Source organism: Petromyzon marinus, chromosome 49, assembly GCF_048934315.1.
Source record: "Petromyzon marinus isolate PM22_M1 ecotype Great Lakes invasive population chromosome 49, UKy_Petmar_22M1.pri1.0, whole genome shotgun sequence".
In the NCBI taxonomy this organism is placed as follows: domain Eukaryota; kingdom Metazoa; phylum Chordata; class Hyperoartia; order Petromyzontiformes; family Petromyzontidae; genus Petromyzon; species Petromyzon marinus.
The window spans coordinates 2,917,084-2,937,674 of NC_133715.1; the positions used below are offsets into that span (position 1 = coordinate 2,917,084).

Below are 20,591 nucleotides of genomic sequence, written 5' to 3' on the forward strand. Positions count from 1 at the left end.
ACAAATTATCTCAAGGGGGAGGGAAGGAAATTGTGGGGAAAACGATGGGGAGGTACGGGGTGGGGGGCAATGTCACCAAACAAGACCCAAAATAAGATAACTGAAACGCAATGTCTCGGTTTGTTGGTTTGTTATCTCCCAAGAGCAATTATTATCACTGTGTGGAGAGTAGGAAGGCGTCATGTCCATAGTCCATCCAGACTGCCGCAACTTCTGATCTTAAAGATCTAAAGTAGAGTCCCGTTTATTGCGGCATAAACAATTCAGACAATCGCGAGCCGATTCAAAATGTGCGAAAATAGTCGAAACATTGCGTGACCCATTTACACCCTTTACTGCAGCAATAAATAATTGACAATTATTTCACTTAATTTATAACTCAAATTAGCAGGAATTACAAATGAGGAACACGGTAGGAGTATTTATAACAACACGTAAAAAAATGTGCCGTGACTGCCTGAGAGAAAAGCCACGCATATAAGAGTGATAGAGCGCTATCGCTATATTCGGTGTCTAATCGAATTAATTACACTTCCTTAATCACGAGGATGTTCGGCATGGGTTGAAACTTAGGATTAATGTTTCGTATGGTTAGCAAGATATTCAAATACAACACATTTTTCAGGTATTGCAATTGCCAATTTATATTCCTAGCATGGCAATTTTATACTTTTTTCCCAATTGGAGCTCACTGTGGTTAAGTAACCATTTTTTTAGTCTAAGCTGTTAGCCTTCTGACTAATCGCAGTAAAAATGGGTGTCACATATCATTCATATCTTTGACCATTTACTTCCCAATACGGAGATGCATGCTTGGGGATTCCATTGAGACACGTGGATTGGAGAACACGTGCACATTTTGAGACGTAGTTCCAAACGTTGAGACACAGTTCCAAACTTTTGGGCCTGGGCGGGACACTTCGTGACAAAGGGCAATGACCGGAGGCCAAGAATAATCAGAATTAAAATATGTATTTATACTGGAGGAATCCGATGAGCTGTGAAGCTCTATTTCACATAGTAGAAGCCAAGGAATGGAACGCGCCCAAGAGGACGTCCACCGAAAGAGATGGAGGAATGGAATCAGCTCGTGTCCAGGTGCGATGTAGATTATAACAAACGTGGAATCGTTAGAATCGATTAGCAGCATGTGGAGGCCAACATCCAGCAGTGGATTGATCATTGCTAGTGCTGATCAAGGAGTTCCAGAGCGGTCAATTTGAGGCCTGAAAACGTAGAATTGAGGCTATGGGAAAGACTCGCACACAATAACCTAGCCTTGCAAATTATTTCACTTGGCCTCTAATACACACCACTTTACGGTCCAGCATGTGAATGTGGCTCACAGAAATTAACAAACAAACCCCCACCGCCGGAGTAGTGGGGAGGGCAATCACACTGCCCGGGCTGCCCAGCCGTCAACCTATGTACGGGTACACATATACCTATGTACACATTACACACGTCTGTGTGGACATAAACACAATGCCGCTCGTAATCTTCGTTATTGTGGGTAGCTTCACGTTTGAAGAGCCTCAGGAGGAAACAACCGCCGGCCTGCCCGACTGCCTGCGTGCGTGAGTGCGTGAATGTATATGGGTGTGCAAATGTGTGGGCAAGCGTGCGTGCGTGAGTGAATGTGTGTAGGGCGTGCAAATGAATGGACAAGCGTGCGTGAGTGAGTGAGTGAATGTGTGTACAGGAGGACGTGGAGCTGAGTGGACTTGCCGATGACTGGTACCAGCGGTGTCAAGATCGGCCTCTGTGGAGGAGGCTCGTGAAGGATGCTACTGGGCAGTTGGAGGCAGTCGCCCTCCAACAACAACGGAGGGCGGAGGAGCGACGCTCACAACAACGAGCGGAGCGCCGGGTGGCTAAAGCACAGCAGGTTGGCACAGTAGGGGGCACAGGTGGTGCATCAGCCAGTCATCTCAGTCATCTTAGTCGACCCGTGGCACTTGAGTCTGCCCCGTGACCTCCTGCCAGCGGGCGTTCGACACTTCACGTGGCCTCAAGGTGCACATGGCCTGGCACAAGCGTCGTGGTGACGTCACCGCCACTTAGTGGCGAATGGCGGTTGTTGAATGTGTGTGGGTGTGCAAATGTATGGGCAAACGTGCATGCATGAGTGGGTGGGGAGCGGTAGTGCAGCGGTTAGCGCACTGCGCTACAAACCCGGCGACCCGAGTTCGATTCCCACTCACGGCCAACACCAGTGACGATTATCTGAACCGGTCCTGGGCCTCCCCTAAGTCGACTCAGCCTCAAATGAGTACCTAGTGCCGTGCGTAAAAACGTCACCACTGGGGAGACAAAGGCGGCCGGGTGTGGTGCTGGCCACCCACCTCCTCGTGTGCCATTCCGGCCTTCATAGGTGTTCGCAAACAGCACTTTCCTCAAGTCTGTGAAGGCTATACGGGGGGTCTTTGTTTGTCTGTGAATGTGTGTGGGTGTGAAAACGTACGGGAGTGCGTGGGTTGCAAGTGACGGCAGCGATTCACTCACTGAACGACGAACCCAACCATGTCCATGGCTCGCGAACATCACGTGGGCAAGTGATATCTGAACATCAGGTCCTGTGCCTCACCTAGGTCAACTCAGCCTTAAGTGGGCACGTTGGCTAAGTACTGGTGCGGAAGGAGATCAACGTACCTGATGCGATGTGTAAACATTACAACTTGGCCTTGATAGATGCTCGCTGACAGCACTTAACTCCGTATCAGTCTGTTAAAGGCTATGTATATACAGGGGTATATCTGTGTGTGTGTGTTAGTAGACCGATAATGTGGCTGTTCGCGCGCTACGAACCCAGCGACCCGAGTTCGATTCACACCAATACCAGGTCGACTCAGCCTCAAATCAGTATCTGGTGCGTAAAAACATCGCCACTGGGGAGACAAAGACGCCGACTAATAATCACTAATCATCATTATTTAAAATAGATAATTGTACACATTCTTGTCTCGCACGTTTTTAGACAGGAATAATTATCCTACGGCATTCACTGTGTACCGAACTTACCACTGCATCACGTGGTGATGTGTATACGTGCATTGTTTAAGTTGTATGTAGTGTATAAGGTACTGTATATTAATATTCGATCGACACTGACATCAAGCGAAGCTACTTGTGTTTGTCACGCTACGTGGTGCCGATCGGCGGACTGGAGCGATTTTGCCGGATCGGTCCGGCACCACTGGATAATGTTGGAAGCAACCAGATAATCGATGATCACTCGGTGACAGTATTTGTTTTCTTGCATGATGAAGATAAAAAAAAACTGTGGGCTTTGTAGCAAACACACAACAACAACTCTGTAAACAAAAGTGTCCCCAGCCTATACAGGGTTTGTTAATGGCTCTCTCGCTGGGAATAAGCTACGTAACTTGGCTCATTTAACCAAAACGCATCATTCAGAGTGGGTGGTTTGGGGGTGGGGGGGGAAGATGCCACTTACTCATCCCAATGACTAATACGCCGCGTGTATTTTTTTTTTCCTTTACGACAGCGATGCATAGCAGAAGAAGCACGGGGCTTCTTCAAATGCTGCCCACTTTGTAGTACAACACCACGGAACGCCACTGCCCACACGCACACACAACGCCGGCCCGCAAATAACGACTGCGTTCGCTCAAGCCGCGCCTATTTATAGTTGCACACACCGTTCGTATGTGCCATCACAACCGTAGTCACCGTATTCATGTCTGTGCTTGGCAGTTTTACCTTCGATTTTTGCGATTTAAAAGGAGGCAATTATTGCACGAGATCGTTTTTTTTTTAATCTGCTTTTGGGAAATGCTGTTCACAAGGATATGATAAGATCAGCATGAATTTCACATTAATAATATCCACTGCTAAAATGAAGGGCTCCCCGTGACGTATCAGATCATTGGGGTTGTGTAACCATACCACGCTGATCAGTGCAGGATTGCTGAAATGGAGTGTGGAGCGCGCACTCAAGATCGGTTCAGACATCACTTGCCGCTTGACGTTATCCGTGGCCGGGAATCTAACTCGGGACACATGGTTCGTGGCACCACTGGGTTAGCGCGCCGGTGGGTTAGCGCGCCGGTGGGTTAGCGCGCCGGTGGGTTGGCACGCCGCTCCATAGCGAAGGCGCGTTGTACATTTGCACGAGCGAACATTGGTGGAGACGTACGGACTCACGACCAACGCATCGTTCCGTGCACGTCCCTCGTGTCTGTTTTTGTCTTGTTACGCTGCTGCTGTTGTTGTTGCAAACTCGCTGAACTCTGTAAGAAAAACAGAGCTTCCTAGCTCATCATATTCCTCCCCCAGTTCTAAAATAAAGATTCTGGTTAAGAAATGCAATTAAGATCTGTAGAGTAGAACCCCTCTTAACGGCCACTCCTGTTAACGACTGATCGCTTAACGACAGGCCTCCATAGAGCCCAATGTGTGGTGTATAGTAGTGTAGAGTATAGTGTATGGTAATGTAGCGTATAGTAGTGTAGTGTATAGTAGTGTAGTATAGTAGCGTAGTGTATAGTGTAGTGTATAGTAGTGTAGTGTATAGTAGTGTAGAGTATAGTGTAGTGTATAGTCGTGTAGTGCCTCCATAGAGCCCAATGTGTTCGCTTACCGACCATCCCCCTGTTAACGACGGGCTGTTGTAGGTACAGTAAATATTAATTCATGCATTGATTAACCACGATTCTTTTAATATTATGTGACTAGCCTTTTGCCCGTCCAAGGACGGGTGTATTGCGGTAAATCTGAAACTTGCAAGCGAAAAGCAGATGGCGACGTGATATTCATTGCATCAATTCGTGTGTAATGTGTAAGGCCGCGGTGACACAGACTTAATTAATTTAAAGGTTATAATCCCTTGTTCATAATGACGTCCTTTTTACTTCGATGTCTCAACAGCGTTACGGAGATCACGTGACGTAAGGGTGTCCATTTGGAGAACGTCACTTGTTCATGATTATTAATGAGGAGGGGGCTGGTCGACGTGGAGTGACGTCACGAGCGTTAAGTACATTCCTGGGTGATTATAGTCGGTATTACATTGTTAGTTTCTTAATGTATTAATATCCATTGTTTTAAATACGATAAAAGTACGTTTTTTGGGGGTGAAAAAGGGGTAACTTTCGATGCCATCTGAACAAACTAAGCCTGTAACGTCTCTTTTTTTTCCTGATACTCGCGTAACACCCAAATCGCTTATAAACGAACGATTGCGTGGAACCGATCAGCGTCGCTAAGCGGAGTTCTACCGTGCAGCGCGTGCACGCGTGAGCAACGTCCTTTATTTGTGCGAACGCCAACTTAAATAACGCGGTGTTTACAAAAAAAAATGTTTGGCTGTACTCGCAATGCCACGTCGAGAGAGAGAGGTGGGGGTGGGAGAGGTGGTGGTGTCTTCAGTATAATTAATACAAAGTATGATGCAGCCGCAGCAGTGTGTGCACCACGCTCAAGCCACGTGCGACTCGCGAGAGCGTGTGACAATGGTGCGTTGTTTGCACAGTGACTTCATGAACCCGATACGGATGATTTGGATCGGGCGTGAATGTTTGGGCTCAGGTCAGAGTTCTGTTGTGATATCGACGGGTGTTTTTTTTTTCGGGGAGGGGGAGAGGGGAAAGTAACGTTCATTGCAAAACGCGGAACCCTCCTCCCACGTGGGGAAGTTTGCCGTGACTTGGTTAACTTTGTCCGTCCTTCACCACCACCACTACCACTCCCCTTCTTTGTTTTACCGAGACAACTGCCGTACTGTTTACAAACAGGAACAACCGGCGCATCAGAAGCACAACACAAAAAGACGTAATTTTCATAACGAACGCCAATCAGAATTAAATAAATAGACCCCGCGCGCGTGTGTGTGTGTGTGTGTCGGTCGTATTACGGCGATATCGGTCATGCATTCAAAAACTTCACGATCCACGCCGAACCACTCAATTGCTGTTATGTGGGGTTTACGTTTTGAGGGTTTGGATTTTCTTTGTTAAACCCTACGACGCGCCAGATAAAGTTCAGTGTCTTAACAATAAACGTACACGATGGGCAATATCCACCGCGCTCTGGGTAACATGTTCACGTATTTACCGAAAATTTAACTGAAGTCCATTGTACGGGTATATCTTTTCTGTGACGAAGTAATTCCCCCCCCCTCTACCCACCCCGTCCTTAAAACATATTTATTTTTTATGCTAAGCATACACGTGTGGGGATTGCTCACATCGTAGCTTTCCCGTAAATGTTTGCGATTATTTATTTAAAAAAAAAACTTATCAACAGAAATCTTCAAAGTCATCAACGAGAGTTATGCAAATTACCCAAAATAATAATAATAATGTTTTTTATACATTTACAACTTCTTCGGGAAAAATGTGTGAATTCCCCCATCGATCCTGGTTCAACAACATTAAACACTTGTTCTAAGCTGACAAGCAACATATGTTGTACAGGGTGACCAGGAGAGGTTAAAAATTATAATAAAAGTGGAGACAATATCATGTCTATGGCTGTACGTATTCAGAAGATATATGTACAATCTTGTTTTGAAGCTTTCGTGACTGCAGGAATCCATACTCTTTGGTTCTTTCGGTAAAGTCGCGTAGTTAGAAATAAAATAAAACAAATCACGACGTTTCGGGCGCAACACAAGTGACCTTCATCGGGTGGCACCGATACAGGGGTACAGCGGTTGTGTCCTGCTGTATCGGTGCCACCTGATCAAGGTCGCTTGTGTTGCGATCGAAACGTCGTGATTTGTTTTATTTTATTTCTAACTACGTGACTTTTCCCGAAAGAACCAATATATGTACATTTAAATGTTGTATTTGTGATCGAGGGGAAGACCTATATGACTAGATAGTTGTATAGGGTTATGAAATAACTATTCATTTCCGGAACTATATGGGTCTCTGTGCGAGTCTGCGGGTCTCTGAGACTATGGGTCTTTTTGTGAGTTTGAGAGCAGTTGGTGGGACACTATCAGGACCAAACTTGGAGGTCGCTGCAATGCGGGATGGTTGGTGATGGTGGCATCAAGCGCTTGATCTTGTAACAACTCCTGCCTGTGATATTTCTCCTCATTAAATTAAACAGACACATTTAATCGTGAATACCCCTAAGAATCGTGCAATGGACAGTGAATTGGCCTGAGCGCTGTTCAAAATGTAACTTCGACAAATCCTTTGAGCGAAATTCCCAGCAGTGCCACGTAGGGAGTGGCTTAACACAAATCACGTATCTTGAACAAGCATTTAAACCGCTTTCCAAATAGCAGAATGGATGGCCAGCAACTTAAAAAAACGGAATCCTCTTCGCCCATGATACGCTGCACGCGAGTTCGAAGTTGTCACGAATTTAACTAAACTATTTATTTAACAATTAACTATGTTTATTGTAACAGGTAAGGCCCACTGGAGCCATGTAGCTCTTTTTCAGAAGCGACCTGGCCACAAATGATAGCTCAACGAAGTGGCTTACCATGTGGAAATTTACAACAACCAAATACTCTAAACGCGTGTTTGTAAACGGAGGGAAGACCCGGAGATAATTCCACGCGACCACAGGAAGAGAGAGAGAGACGCGCAAACTCTAAATATACAGCAGGCGTCTGGAACAGGATCGAACCCACGCGAGTTAGTTATCATCTCGCCACCGCCCGCAATATTCGCCAACACAACGATTACGTCCAATAAACTCCGGAAGAGCCAAATCGAAGCGTTGGCGAAAATCTGGGAACGCCGTGATTTCGGCAGTCACCGCTGGCATAAACGATTAATTCGTGGCTTTGCCGCATTATACAAACGGCGCTTTAAAAGCCTTTTTACAATGACTTACAGGGTAATTAAAGATAATAAAAGGGAAGGTTTGTTTTATTTGGACTGTCAACTACAGGTAAAACAAGAATATTTTTTTACTGGTAGGAACGAAGTTGTAAACTGAGTGTACCAGCCTGCAATAGATTAATGTGTCCGTCCGTCCCCTTTCAATACTTTAACGAAGTGAAATCTCGTGCTGTTGGGTGTATAATTTGTCCGAAGAACCCTCAACGATTTTGAGGGCAAAAAGGTGGGAAGACGCTCTCAATTTGCACAATTTTACGTAACAATGTCATAAAATTGCGCAAAATTCCAATGTTCCTACCAGCCCACCCTGCAGGGACCTGTTTTAACAATCTGACCGACGGACCTTCTTTCGGGGATATTGTGTGGTTTCTCTGCTGCCTCCAGCTTCAAGTAAAACTCATGGGACGATGTGTGGAGGATTTTCTCAGAGTGGGTCACTCTCTCACTGCACGCGTGTCTATTCGAAGTGCTATATTTTAGTCTCTCTCCTTGTGAATGATCAGTAGAAACTCATGTTAAAATAATACTAAATAGATTATTGTAAAACTTAAGGCCAGTATGATGCATTACCTCGTTCCTCATATGTATTTGCTTCCTCCATATCCAATGTACAGTATATATAAACGTGTCTGTCCGTCTCTACATGCATGTTTATTCATAACCATGGCAGTAAAGAACTGGATCTATCCTGGTCTCCACTATAGTCAATGATCAATGCATACCATAGCTTAGAATTAAACACGCGATACAAAACAATCCGTATACATAAGGTCAGTATCAGCATCTGTTCCCCTAATGCTACGACTTCCCAATAGACACACAATATGACCGTGTACAAGACATTATTATATCGCGGGACCGGCTTGAGAAGGAGGCCTTCATCCAGCAGCGGATTAAGCGTGGCTGCTGATTAATCATGATGCTAATGATGATGTAACATAGTATATTAACAATGTAAGGCTCCTGCGTATGAAAGACATTAACCCACTCACTATATGCGAGGCACACCTCGAAATATTATCTTGGGACTGGCGTATTTTATCCGGTTCCCCCCCCCGCCTCCACATTTTAGAAACGTGCATTGAGATTATTTTGATTATTTTGGCGCGACAAATGTCCAAATGATGGTGCCACTTTGTTGCGCTATCATTTGTGGCCAGGTCGCTTCTGAAAAATAAGTTAATACCTCGGTGGGCTTTGCCTGGTAGGATGGGGATGGTTTATTTTTTATTTATAATTGTTTGCGTGATTCTTTTTTAACCCATCTTGTACTTTGCACCAAATCAGTTTTTTTTGTATTGTTTGTTGTAGCGTTCTTGTCCGCCTCTTACTGGACACCTGTGGAAAAAGAGCTTCATAGCTCATCGGATTCCTCCAGTACAAATAGATATTCTGATTGTGTAGATTGCGCACAAAACGCCACGCACGTAGCAGGGTTGTTCGTGAATATCTGACAGCCTTTCCCGGCGGCTCTTAAATCACATTGAGGCACGCGCGGCACATTTGGAAGAACTCCCGCCGTCAAAGATGCGTTGCAAAGGGAAATTGTAGAGGGACCCAACACTCGCGACTCCTTACAGACTCGCTTCGCTTATTACTGAGAGCAAATATCAGGGGGAGGGGGGGATACAAATATGCCGGCTGTTATTTACGCACCCAAGTCGTTCAAATAGCAATGTAGATATCTAATTTTGTACGACCACGCGAATAATGCATGCACTGCCGGTAATGGTGAACAAGGTGATGGGACAGCCCGGCAAGTGGCCTCCTCCGCTAGAAGGGAGCCCCCCTCTAAGTAGGGGTGTTTTTGGTCTACTCATCCCACACTGGTCCAGACGTCTTGGAAGAGAAACAGGTTTTTTTTGTTTTTATTATGCAAAGTGTTCTTGTTCGGTACCAAAAAAAACCCCTAAATCCTTCTTCCTCAACAAGACGGCAAAGATACATTGTGGCGATCAATAATACACCAGCTGAGTTGATATAATAACCTTGTTACGTGCCTATAACCTTGTACGCGCAACTTGAGCAACTCAGTGACGGGGACAATGAGCCACTGATGTTACTCCGATAACATCGCAGCGAGATATGTAAACACGTGCGCACTCTTTACAAAACTAGAAACACAGCCATTAAAAGTGACGGTGAGGAGATATGCAGCACACCGCACAACGTGATCCAGGAAACCGACTGCCCCGTCCTTCGACGCGGTTCGCGTCAGTGGCGACCGACCATCACGTGGCATCATCCCTCCCCGTCCACCTTCCCCGCACGCCGACCGGCGCGGTGAAGTATGGTCAAAGCAAACCCCGCGCGACCGGCACGGCAACTGGGCAGGCATTATCGGACACAGGTGCTGATCTAAGCTCTATGCACCTATACAATATTGCCGTATGTAACAGCGCCCGGCTTAATATCAAATAAATGTTTTTTTTTAACTTCTATTAATTAGTCGATAATTGAGTAATCGAGCACAGAGTAAACTTAAGTTCTCCCCCCCCCACCCCACCACTTTGCACTCGCAACATTTATCAATGTTCTGCCACTCACTTTTTTTCCCCCCCCACTCACGCGTGAAACTCCACCGGCGGAATCGATCTCCACAGCGGGACGAGTAAATCACCAGCACGGCGGCATGGAACCGAGAGACACGATCAATTCCTCATAACTCTACCGCGACGACGACGATGACGATGACGATAGTCATAAGACTATAACTAATAGCTGCAATAAAACAAAGTATGTATTCTACATCGACGTCGCGACCATGCTGAGCGGACGTCAAATCATTGGCAGCGACACAACATAATCATTCAGCGACAGACGCCTCGACGCGCGCTCGCAACACGCAAAGGAAGCGCCTGCTGCTCATTATAGAGGCACAGTTTGGTAGCTGCTACGTACCGGTGACGAAAGAAGTTCCGACGTACAAAACCCGAGCAACATCACGCGCGCGAAGCGAGGAATATTCGCTCGGGCAGCAGCTATAGAGGAGGGGAACACCGACAAACCAGGGTTGCTGCTGCTGTTGAAATTCAGCGTTAGGTGGGAGGGGGAAAAAACTCACGTCTGAAACAGCTGTGCCAAGCTCGCCTGCCCCCATCAACTGCCCTCCCCGACAGTTCGCAGACAACTCGTCTAGCCAGAGTTACAGGCTGGGCATTTAAATGTGCAACACGCGCTCGCACGCCGTAGCTGCATGCCATTACGTCACCGCCCCTTCTCTTTTTTTGTGTTGGAGGGGGGACGAGGTGGTGGTGGGGGGGTGGTTGTTGTATCAGCTGATGGCTGGAGGTGTTTGTAATACTGTAGGGAGGGGGGGGGGAAGGAGAGAATAACACCCCAACTCCACCTCCCGTGTGGGTGGATACAGAACGGAGGAGGAGGAGGAGGGAGGTTGGCTGAAGAGGGAGGGGGTAGCTCGTGGCGGCGGGGCTTTGTTTGAAGGGAAAGAAAAAGGAGACAGACAGAGAGAGGGACGGAGGAAAGAAGTAAGTAAAGTGTACGTAGTGGCCACCCGCGGCAGTGCAAGAAGGGTGGGTTTAATGTAGGAATGTTGGGAACACAAAAGCCCCCCCCCCCCAACGTCCTCTGAGTTACAACAGCGGTGGTGATGATAATTCGATTCTATTGCGCATGATGGCAACAATATGTTCAGGAGCTAAATGCCAATAATGTCCGAGGTTTTACGGCCACGAGAGACAGCTTCAGGAGAGAATGCGTGTAGTTAAGCGATGATATTTCTCCTCCATTGAAGGCGCCACAGACCACGGCGGTGTAACTATTGGTATGATGTTGATGATGACGATAATAATGATCGGCAGGTATTTTTGTCAATCTGTAACGTAAGCATGTTGAACTTCCTTCGCACCGTACGTAGCCAACCAACCGCGCGGATGAAAGGTGCGGGGGGGTGGGTCGCGGAAGGACAACAAACGAAAGACCAAGATCACTTCAAAAGAAATGAGTTTTCAATCTCCTGCTAGATCAAGGGTCGGCAACAGAACTAACAAGAAGAGCAAAACAACTCGTACTCGTTAATACAAACCTCGATATTTCAAGAGCCGCAAAGCACTGTGGTGAATGCGAGACGGCGGTCCTCAAGAACGTGACGAAGCCACCTGACCACCACAAATGATGGCTCAATTGACGCGGCCTATCGTGTGGAAATGTATAGCAGCAAAATAATCGAAACGATCGAAACGCACTGATGTTAGCCGTGGGAGGGGATCTAACGCAGGCTACGGCGTTCGTATCGCGAGTGTGTGAACTGCCTCGCCGCCACTTCCCATACATTATTTAGACGTGTGCCTAAACCATCGGGGGCGGATTTAATGTGTCACGTAAGAGTTAGGTGTCAGAGTGCGTTGCGTATTTTGTTTGGATGTGTCCGTCGATCTGACTTGCGTGTGTCACTGCGGGGAGCGGTGGCGCAGCGGTTCGACGCAGCCGCGCGGCGAACTCGACAGCCCGAGTTCGATTCCCACGCACGGCCAACAACGGTGACGATTATTTGAAACCGGTCCTGGGCCTCCCCGAGGTCAACTCAGCCTCGAATGTATTACAGTACCTGGTGCAATATGCAAACATCGCCACCGGGGAGACAAAGGTGACCGGGCCGTGGTGCTGGCCACCCACCCCCTCGTGTGCCGTTCCGGCCTTCATAGGTGCTCGCTAACAGCACTTGTCCCAAGTCTCACGGGTACACGGGAGAGCTCTGTCTTTGTGTGTCACTGCGAGCGTGGAGTCGTCACGATGAAGTTGTTTCGTTTGCCGGGACAGCACCTTTCCTGAAGTCTCAACCACAATGTCTCGAACTCTATTAACTCTATAATTATGATGTCAGTCTATACATCATTTCCCTGCAGGGGTTGTAGCATGTTTTAATCGCACGTATGAATGTTTACATACTGTTTGGGGAGCGGTGGCTTAGTGGTTAGCGCACTGCATCGTGACATTTCCGGCCATGGCTAACATCAGTGGTGATTATCCGAACCGGTTCCGGTCCTTCCCTAGGTCGACTCAGCTTTAAGAGAGTACCTGATGCGGTGTGTAAACATCAGCACTCGGGAGACAAAGACATTCAAAGGTCATGCTTGTCACAACACCCCCTAACACCCCCATGTCAGACGTAATAGTTGCTCGCTCTCGGCTGGGCGCCACGGTGGCTAGGAGATGTTAACTACCTCGTCTGGTATACAGGAGGTCGTTGGTTGGATCCCGACCCTGACGCCTGCTGCTGCTCTATATTTAGAGTTTGCGTGTCTCTCTCTCATCATCATCACGGTGGCTAGGAGATGTTCACTACCTCGCCTGGTATACAGGAGGTCGTTGGTTGGATCCCGACCCTGACGCCTGCTGCTGCTGCTGTATATTTAGAGTTTGCGTGTCTCTCTCTCATCATCATCACGGTGGCTAGGAGATGTTAACTACCTCGCCTGGTATACAGGAGGTCGTTGGTTGGATCCCGACTCTGACGCCTGCTGCTGCTGTATATTTAGAGTTTGCGTGTCTCTCTCTCATCGTCATCACGGTGGCTAGGAGATGTTCATTACCTCGCCTGGTATACAGGAGGTCGTTGGTTGGATCCCGACCCTGACGCCTGCTGCTGCTGCTGTATATTTAGAGTTTGCGTGTCTTTCTCTCTCCCCGTGATCGCGTGGAATTTTCTCCGGGTCCTCCGGTTATCCCTCCACATTTAGAAACATCGTCACAACGCGTTTAGAGCATTCGGCTGCTATCAATTTCCACGCGATAAGCCACTTCGTTGAGCTATCATTTGTGATAGCCGCTATATAGCTCATTGGCGCTTTACTAGGCAAAATTAATTAAAAAAAATATATTTTAGTTTAATAGCTTACTTGCCCCGACAATCCGTCAAAGGCTCTACGTGGGATATCGACAAAACGTTTCGTGCACGCTATGGCCTGCACGTGGGTGTAACGAGTGGGCACGACGGAGCGGCGGCCGCTACACGGTGGCTGAATATTCCGAGAGCACAGAAAGCCATTGCCCCGGTCGTCCAGCGGGGAGGGGGAATGAGACGCGACCATCGTCTCAACATCCCAACTGACGGGTGGCACACTTTCAGGGGGGGCCCCCACCGCCGCCGCCGCCGCCGCCGCCGCGAGGATTTGGTTTCGGACAGAGATCCTCTTTTTTGTCGGGTTCAAGGCGAGTGTGTTTCAGCTGATCTTTATCAAGAGTCCTTCCCACCCCCATCCCCGGGACACACGAGGCTGCCCCGAGGCTAACGGGGCCGTGCAGCTATCATGTCACGGTACAGTATGTTTGTCGTCATTCAGCGAAATGCTGCACGAGAAAATGCGTAATTAATGGTTTGAGCGCATGTCAATTTGGACACTGGATGAAGGCCTCCGCGCGCCGTATCAGTCACGTGGGAGCTATGTCATGGGACCGCTTTTGTCGCTATCGCAGTATGAAAACATAACCGTAGGCGTTACCCTGTCTGGCAATGCAACAGGCGTTTAGATGTCCAAAAGCCAAATTCATTCTAAAAGGTATCCAGTTGGTGTTTGAACATCTTGCGGAAATGCCAGAAAGGATCAAACCTATTCTTTTTTTTCATACTTTGATATTGGGGGAAAAAAGGGTATCCCGTGATACAGCTGCTGTCCACCCCGAGCTATAACTGCTCTGATACGTGTGGCATTGTCTTTGTACTGTCCGCATTTTGGCGTTCTCTGGTCTGACACCGGTGAGACTTGGCCCTAATGAAGGCTGCTGTCTCTCGTGTAGGCCAAACAGTTTCAAAGACAATGCGCAGACATTATCAGAGTGTGTTTTTTGCATGTTCATCACAAGTACTGTGTGTGCTTAATGCAGTTAACTTGATTCCTTGCAAAAAAGGTTTCTGTTTGGTGTTTGAACATCTTAACAACTCCCGTTTTATTGGCAGAAAGGTTAAGAGCTATTCATTTTTGTTTTCATACTTGTGCGGGGTTGTTTGACCATACTTCTCACATGCAGGTCAGCGCGGGTTGGCGAAGGGATGATCCACTGACTATTCAGCTTTTACTCAGCACTGACGTGAATTAGCCGTGGCTGGGAATCAAACTCCGGTAACCGGGTGTTCACAGCGGAGGCCACTAATCAACAGCCTTGCTGCACTGCCTATAATAATAATGGGTTTTTTTGAAAATAATGTATTCAAAAGTGTTTATTAGGAGGGAGCAATTAAAAGAGGTACAGTAAGACCGAACATTCCGTCAAGGTGATTTCTACGGTAATAATTTATTTGCCCGGGCAGTGCAGCGCTTAGAGGGCAGCTCGCAACCTTACGGTCGCGAATTAAAATCCTGGCCAACAACTTCATCCTCTCCAAGCATCACTCTTGTACGAAACTAACAAAAATCGACGCAAAGTCACCCCATGGAAACGCTTCGCCCCCACGCCTTCGAATCGCGGACTCTCCGTGGCCGCCGTCAGGGTGTTTTTGAACGGATCGTCTTCTCGCGTGTGGCGAGTGTCGCGTGCAGGTGTAAGCTTGTGAGCATGCGACGGCAGTCATTGTCCAGTCCGCCGGAGAGCGGCTGTAGAATGAAGCAGTTGTTCGCGATATGTACGTGCAGTCTGTTCTCCCGTCACGCGTAGTTTTCAGAACGCGAAGTGGATGCGACGCGTTGGATGCACGAGGGAACACATTGTTTGAGAGCGCCGATGCGAATTGGACACAACGCGATCGATTGAACGGAACGGCGTCGCGCGAGTATGATTAAGCGGTTGTACGGCTGCCTCGGCGTAGCATCATCACACGAGGCAGCGGGATACTGCTGGATGCTTCTAGATGCTACCCACGCGCCTCAGTCTTTGGTCAGCCTGCGTACGCATCTCACTCGAGCGAGACACCCACCCACTTGCAGGGTGATGAGATGCCACATGGAACCATTGATGCAATGTTCGTTCAACTGGCCCAACGTTCCTTGTTTACTGGGCACCTTTAGTGAGCAGTACAGAAAGTAATGAGCGACCACGTGCCAACGTTATGCGAACATTGGACCAACGTTGGGCCAACGTTAGCATGTGGGTGGAACCATTGATCCAATATTCCATGTATCACTGGGTACCTGTAGGAGGCAGTACAGAAAGTAGGCATTTTAGTTTTCTTCTCTTAAACACATATGGGGCCATTCTTGGTAAATCCATCATCATCATCATCATAAATCCTCCCCAAGTCGCCCCACCTTGCACACTCCTAAGATCCACCTAGCACCTGCCCACGAGCTTATTCCGTCGCTGGGGCATACATCATTCGTTTTAAAATGTAGGAATGATTAAACTTACAACAAAAATCGAGTCGTGCGTGGTATTTATATATATGCTTACTCACTTCGAAAGTGGCAACCAAAGTAAAAAAAGGAAACAGAGCCAATATTCGATTCTTGCTGAATTTGAGAAACCAGTGTTATAATAGCTGTCACAGACAGATGTATGCATACTATATATAGGTATGTGTGTGGGCATGTAGTGCAATCCTCAAGGGGCTGTTTCAAAAGTGAATGAGGTCCTCGTGCTCATATGCGTAAACAAAAACAAAACTCTCCCGTGTAGCCTGAACAGACTCGTGGGGCAAGTGCTGTTAGCGAGCACCTATGAAGGCTGTCACGGCACACGAAGGGGTGGGTGGCCAGCACCACGCCCGGCCGCCTTTGTTTTCCCGGTGATGATATTTACACACCGATTTAAAGCTGAGTCGACCTAGGGGAGGCTCATGACCGGTTCAGATAACCGTCACCGATGTTAGCCGCCGTGAGCTGAAATCGCCGGGTTCGTTTCGCGCAGCGCACTAATTGCTGCACCACCGTTCCCCACCCCACACACAGACACACACACGTGTGCACACACACACGTGTGTGCACACGGGGCCGTGCACACAGACGCGGGCAAACGTGCTCACGCACGCACACCCACCATCCACAAGGGACACCAATTATTGCGCCCACGCGCGTGCCAGCTTTAATGCCCCAAGGGAGATCACAGTTATTATTTTTTTACATGTATCATTCTTCCCCGGTGGAGGGTAAAGCCACAGCTGGTTGTGCATGGAGACGGCGCGTAAACCTCTCGCCCGCATGGAAAACGGAACGCACCCCCCAAAAAAAAAGATGGCGAGCGCGCTGTGAAGGGCACCGCTTGGATTTTTTTTGCGGTTGTGTCACCGTAGAGTTCACTGATGTGTTTTGGGGTTGTGCCCCCCCCCCTCCCCAACACCGCGTGTAGTGTTGGTCGGCACGTTGTCCAAGGTTTCAGCAACAGCAGCAGCAGCAGTCGGTCGATGCAATATGCTGTACATGCGAAGGAGAACGCCAGTGGGTCAGAAGAAAAAAATCGTGTTTTAGACTGCAGGAGAAGGAATCCGATGAGCTATGAAGCTCTTTTTTCACGGATGTCCAGTAGGGACGAGTCAGCAAGTTACAACAACAACAATCACAATAACACGATAGACGTGTCTAAAATAGAGGAAAATAAAGTCACTCTGAATCAATAAATACGAATAAAGTAACCCAAGTACAAATTGCACACGTGCATCAATTCCTGCCGATTTGTCAAACGCCAAATGCAAGCTTGGGCAAGGCATCAACACATTAACAACAATAAACACGGTCCCAGGCCACAGCAAGACGACGCAATTAAATTGCACCTCCGATTTGCACATTTGCAAACATGCGTCGCGGTGGCTAGGAGATGTTAACTACCTCGCCTGGTATACAGGAGGTCGTGGGTTTGATCCGGACCCTGACGCCTGCTGTATATTTGGAGTTTGGTTTGCGGTGTCTCTCTCCGCGTGGTCGCGTGGATTTTTTTTCCAGGTCATCCGGTTGCCCCCACCCCCCCCCCGCAAGCGTTCAGAGTTTTTGGCCGCTATAATTTCCACGCGATAAGCCACTTCGTTGCGCTATCATTTGTGATAGCCAGGTCGCTTCTGGAAAAGAGCCGTATAGCTGGTGAAATTAAAAAAAAATAGTTTAGTTGAGGTTATTTATCAGTCAAATTTTGTGAAATTTGTCAAATTTGACAAACTTGGACCACGGTCGCCGGCTCACGTGACCTTTCTCTTGTGTCCACGGACCGTCACTTGGATTTTTTTATCTTCCAGTGTGAAGCAGAAGGCGCCGATCGTAATGTACTTATTTTATTGTCAATACATACACCCGGGGTATTAACCAGGACGGCCGCTGGGGTCGAACCGAATGAGAATGAACCCGCCCCTCCTGAAAAAAACAGGGGGCCCACGCGTTCGACCTCAAGCGTCGAATAAAAAAAGAAATTCGAAAACTAAAACAATCGGAGTCATAGCCAGCGCTAAGATTACCTATTACCGCAGCTCAATACCCACGCGCTGGGATTCATTGCAAGTAGTTAATTATCGCGTGAGCAACTCACCAAAACGAAATGCCTCTCAGCTTCGTTGGCACTGCAAATGTCAGGCCCGCGGCGGCAAGAGGCACCACCAGCGGGCGAGGCGCGGCACGCGCGAACTTCTCGTTGTTGTGTCACCCATCTCATTACCGGGGGGTTGCGAACTCTCGTCACGCGCCTTTCACATCGGGTGATTTAATTGAGGCGTGACTCGGGAATTCGTACCGCAAGAGGCGTGCTCTGTGTCGTAGAGCGCGCATGACTCCGCGCGACGAGAATGCACGCACGCGCGCATTTGCGTCATTTGTGCGCCTTCGTTTTTTTCGCATCCACCACAAAAACGCGTCGCGAGTAAGTGAATCGACAAAGTGGTTACCGGCGGTACACTGCAGGGGGAAATTCGGATCGCACACAACGCCCAGTGAAGGTTTGAAAAGGGAAAAACGCTGCAAGTTGTGCATGGCTACTTTGCCCTCTAGTGTACGGACTCGCATTGTCACTCGAAGGGATTACTTCTGTGATATCCGCTTTCCGCGGGGCGTTCTCTAACTCGAAGGGGTCGCACCGCTCCAACGGGTTCATCGTCACGTGACGACGGACGACAGATATATTCCATCGTTTCGTAGCATCGCTTAAATGCTATGAAATACGTGAACGTTTTATGACATCGTTTGAATGTAATTGAATATGTTAAGGTGTTAAGATTTTCAAACCCCAAAATAGATACCTCTTCTAGATTTAAAGCTTGCGTGACTGCTAGGATCCATACTCTTTGGTTCTATTGGGTAAAGTCACGTAGGTGAAAATAAAATAACAAAAAATCACGACGTTTCGGCCACAACACAAGCGGCCTTCATCAGGTGAAGGGATAGATACCTCTTCCTTAGATGCATTAACCGCATGAAAAGGGCTGCTCACCAGGAGCTCTCAATGTTCTGATACGTGTGGCATTGTCTTTGTACTGTTCGCATTTTGGCGTTCTCTGTTCTGACACTGGTGAGAATAGACCATAAGGAAGGCCGTCTCTGGTGTAGGCCAATCAGTTTCAAAGACGATGCGCATATATTATCAGAGTGTGTTTGTATTGCATGTTCACCATAAGTACGTGTGGTGTAATGCAGACTTGATTCCTTGAAACAGGATTCTGTATGTTGATTGATCATTTAACACCTCCTCTTTTATTGCCAGAAAGGGAAAAAAACTTTTTTTTTATTTTTCAATACATTGATACTGACAAGAAAGGTCCCATGTTACGTTATTAAATATGCTTACGTTCTATAACATTGTTGAAATGTTATTCAATGTGTTTACGTGTCTAGGCGCCGTCTATGCAACGAGTGGACCCGTCGGCATCCGTGGTGTAAGTAACCATGTGTGGCACGCTTGGCTACGTACGGCGCGAAAGACGTTCAATGTGCAGTCCATGCGTGCGCGAAACGGGCGACACATTCGATAATGACGGCAGGGGAACGCGCGTGCAGTCGCTCGCTCGGGGGCCGAAGCAAACGCGGAGAGAAGACAACGTGCACCCAAACACCCACTCCAAGTCCCAAACACGCGCTCCAAGTCTCAAACACGCGCTCCAAGTCCCAAACACGCGCTCCAAGTCCTAATCACGCGCTCCAAGTCCCAATCACGCGCTCCAAGTCCCAATCACCCGCTCCAAGTCTCAAACACGCGCTCCAAGTCCCAAACACGCACTCCAAGTCCCAAACACGCACTCCAAGTCACAAACACGCACTCCAGTCCCAAACACGCGCTCCAAGTCCCAATCACGCACTCCAAGTCCCAAACACGCGCTCCAAGTCCCAATCACGCACTCCAAGTCACAAACACGCACTCCAGTCCCAAACACGCGCTCCAAGTCCCAAACACGCGCTCCAAGTCTCAAACACGCGCTCCAAGTCACAAACACCCACTCCAAGTCCCAATCACGCGCTCCAAGTCCCAAACACCCACTCCAAGTCCCAAACACCCACTCCAAGTCCCAATCACGCGCTCCAAGTCCCAATCACGCACTCCAGTTCCAAACACCCACTCCAAGTCCCAATCACGCGCTCCAAGTCCCAAACACCCACTCCAAGTCCCAAACACGCGCTCCAAGTCCCAATCACGCACTCCAGTCCCAAACACCCACTCCAAGTCCCAAACACGCGCTCCAAGTCCCAAACACCCACTCCAAGTCCCAATCACGCGCTCCAAGTCCCAATCACGCGCTCCAAGTCCCGAGCACACGCTCCAAGTCTCAAACACGCGCTCCAAGTCCCAAACACGCGCTCCAAGTCCCAAACACGCGCTCCAAGTTACAAACACCCACTCCAAGTCCCAATCACGCGCTCCAAGTCCCAAACACCCACTCCAAGTCCCAATCACGCACTCCAAGTC

At 48.2% G+C, this 20,591-nt stretch overlaps 1 protein-coding gene across 2 annotated transcripts in view; it reads right to left on the bottom strand.

The window, feature by feature from the left end:
• The window catches only part of LOC116952967 (uncharacterized), an 81,233-nt gene extending 70,240 nt beyond the window's left edge, over positions 1-10,993 (bottom strand). Inside the window, exon 1 of one of the 2 annotated variants that reach the window (XM_076074581.1) lies at positions 10,731-10,993. The gene's annotated coding sequence lies outside the window, so the exon portion shown is untranslated. The remainder of the gene's footprint in view (positions 1-10,730) is intronic. The other variant, XM_076074580.1, reaches the window with a different exon arrangement.
• Between the last annotated feature and the right edge of the window lie 9,598 nt (positions 10,994-20,591).